General features: G+C 39.2%; 1 pseudogene; it reads right to left on the bottom strand.

Moving 5' to 3' along the window:
- Positions 1-1488: 1488 nt before the first annotated feature.
- LOC102478300 (golgin-45 pseudogene) lies at positions 1489-2910 on the bottom strand (annotated as a pseudogene).
- Between the last annotated feature and the right edge of the window lie 434 nt (positions 2911-3344).

Here is a 3344-nt window from a genome sequence, read left to right as displayed (position 1 = left end):
AATCAACTCAAAATGGATCAAAGATCTGAACCTAAGACCTCAAACAATAAAACCAGTGGTGGAAAATGCTGGGGAAACTCTGGGAGACATTGGAATAGGTAAAGACTTCTTCAGTAAGACTCCCAAAGCACAGGCAATAATCCTTAAAATAGACAAGTGGGACTATATCAGACTAAGAAATTACTGCACAGTGTGAATTGACAACCCTCAGAATGGGAGAATATTTTTGTTAAATATGCCTTGGACAAGGGACTGCTAGCAAGAATACATAGGGAACTCATGCTCCTTACATGAAAAAAATGATTAATCCACTTAAAAGATGGGAAAATAAGCTGAACAAAAATCTCTCTAAGGAAGATATACTAACAGCCAAAAAGCATATGAGGAAATGCTCAACATCCCTCATCATAAGGGAGATGCAGATAAAAACCACAATGAGATACCACCTAACCCTTGTTGGAAAGGCAGAGATTAAAAATACTAAATTTGATAAGTGTTGGTGGTGATGTGGTGAAAAGGGAACTTTCCTACACTGTTGGCAGGAATGTAAACTGGTTCAGCCAGTATGGAGAACAATATGGAGGTTCCTCAAAGACCTACAAATAGAACTACCATTTGATCCAGCGATCCCACTTCTGGGTATCTGCTCAAGGGACAGGAGAACACTCAGTCAGAAAAGTGCTTTCACATTGATGTTTATTGCAGGATTACTCACAATTACTAAGACATAGAACCAACCCAAATGTCCACAAACAGATGAATGGATTGAAAAAATGTGGCATATATACTCTATGGAATATTACTCCGCCATAAAAACACCAAGGCCCTGGCATTTGATAGAAAGTGGTCATTATTGCTGAGTGAAGTAAGCCAAGATATGAAATAAAGATGCTGTATGTATCAACTTAATATATACTGACCATCTACACTTTATGGGAGAGATCAAATATTGGAGGACATAAAAGCAGTGAAAATAGTTAATGAAGATAAGACTGTGTGGAAGAGAAGAGTATAGAGAAAGATAGCAAGAGAACAAATAAAGAGGCATGACATTAGTAGGACACAGATATGGTTTATTTCCTGTTGATTACAACATGTATAGTATTCTCAACTGGATTGGTTCTGAGAAGTATTTTATGTTGGGTAAAGTCTCTTTACAAGCAGAATGAGAAATAGTGATTGACAGTTTAAAAAATAATAGGAAAAATAATAATGATAATGATGATCGGCGAAAATAATGAAAAGCAATTGGATAATGAAATGGGGATTTTAATGTCTCTGTATTGACTGATATGCATGGTATTCCTTCTGGAAAAAAATGTGATACACTATAAATTTATATGTTATTCAATATAATACAAACATATATTTTATAAAAATATAAAATCCTTTTCTTTTGAAGCGCTTTAGAAAAAGTATCATGTATTATCTGGAAAGTTTCCTCTATTTTAATTATATCAACATAGTTGTATTCTTTTCTTACCCTGAGATATTTATTAAGAAAGGGTAATCTGGAGTCCAGCATATGAAATGTCTTTGGGGATATACATTATGTAAATAGAAAGTGATATTACTTCTAGTATTGTAAGAACCCTGGCTCCCAAATACTGACCCTTGAGTAATAAGACAGTACCTATAGTATGCCTCCAACATATTAAATGTTAAAGTGCAATAAGTTCTCCTTGGCAGTGATTGTAGCAATTGTAAGTTACATTTTCATTTCTAGTATAGGGATGAAATTATCCAATATTTTTCTTTGTAGCAAGTAAGATGACTTGGAGACAACTCAGCAAATGGATTATCGGGAGAGTTTTCTGTGCAGGAAACTGGATCCAAAATGTGTAGAACCTGGGGTGCTGCAGAATTCAACTGTTGATGGTATCTTCTTTGTGTTACTAATGTCAACATTTCCCAGAAGATGAGAATTTACTGCTTTCACCAGCTTGTGATTTGTTAATGCTAGTTCTGCTGTGTTGTGTGGTTGTACGACAGGAGAGTAAGTCCTCTCTCTTCTCCACTGCAGAGAAACTAAGAGCTCCTCCAACAATTTCTGAGTAGCTGTCATCTCCAGACGGAACTGTTCTAGCTCACTCAGGAGATCTTGTATCGCGCTGTGCACATCAGTTGTGGTGTTGTAGTGCAGCTCTGGAGTTGGTTAACTCATCTACCATGACGTTGTTTGCGAGGAATTTACTTCGCCATACATCACACTGTATTGACACATGTTCCAACAGTTCTGAAAGCTGAGCAGTGTTTTGACTGAGGGCTTCACTTTCTAAAATAAGCTGGTTTTTCTCTCGGGGCTAGATGGTCAAAGTGATACTGAAGAGCATCCCCAACAGAAACACCAGCAACTTCTTTAGCTCCCAATGTACTTCTCTCTGTATTTGGAGCTGGTTTGAGAGACCTTCTTTGTCCTGCAGTAGCCTCCTTTCCGAATTCTTGAGCTTTTCCAATATTACCTTTACCTCTGAGAGTTCCTTCCTAGGTTCTATACCTCCCTCTGGCTGACCAGACAATTCTTTATGATGTCACAGAGATTTAACCTTTGCACTTTTATCATGAATTACATCAGTTTTGGGAACTAATGTTCACACCGTTTCAACCTCCACTGCTTTTTCAGCAAGAATCTTCTCCAGCTGAAGAACTCCTGGACTCTTGGGTGGGACTACTTTCTTCTGTGGACTCTGAAGGATGTGGTGTTTATTGGACTAGACTTCAGGCATGACCTCAACAGATGGAGGTGGCTCCTTGGTTTTCATTCCATCTCCTGCTTCTCCAATTGGGGTTGAAGTAGGAGTGACTTTGGTTTCTAAACCCTAAAGAGCAGTCATTTTTCCGTTAGCCAAAACGATGCACTCCAAGACGTCTACTGATAAATCTTCTTGACATCAAGCAGTGCCTGCTTTTGACCACTTCAGGTTACTCAGGGTTTTGTTTCCATGATGTTTTCCCAAACAAGAAAGACAAACACACCCTGTGGTGTGTCTAAACTCAAGTTACAGATAGGAGGCGGAAGACCTCCATGGATGAAAAGTGGACAGATGTCCATTTTCAAATAAAATATAGCAAAAATCTGAGTTCTTGGGACCAGCAGTTGGTGTAATGGCTATGTTGCTGGACTCCCACATAGTTGACCACAGTTGTAGTCCCAGACCTGGTGGCTTACACTCACACCATTTGCATGTGCATGCATGCCCAAGATCCTGACAAGAGAATGGAGGAGAAGGGACTGTGGTGTGGCCATCCCCCAGGGGTGGGGGTGGGGGTGTGATTTCTTGCTTTCTGTCTCTCTGTCTCTTGTCTTTCTGGCGAGCACATGGGCCCTATAGCAAAAACCTCTC

Source organism: Tupaia chinensis, unplaced genomic scaffold, assembly GCF_000334495.1.
Source record: "Tupaia chinensis unplaced genomic scaffold, TupChi_1.0 Scaffold000294_2, whole genome shotgun sequence".
Taxonomy (NCBI): Eukaryota; Metazoa; Chordata; class Mammalia; order Scandentia; family Tupaiidae; genus Tupaia; species Tupaia belangeri.
This window is presented reverse-complemented; position numbering and strand designations above follow the sequence as displayed.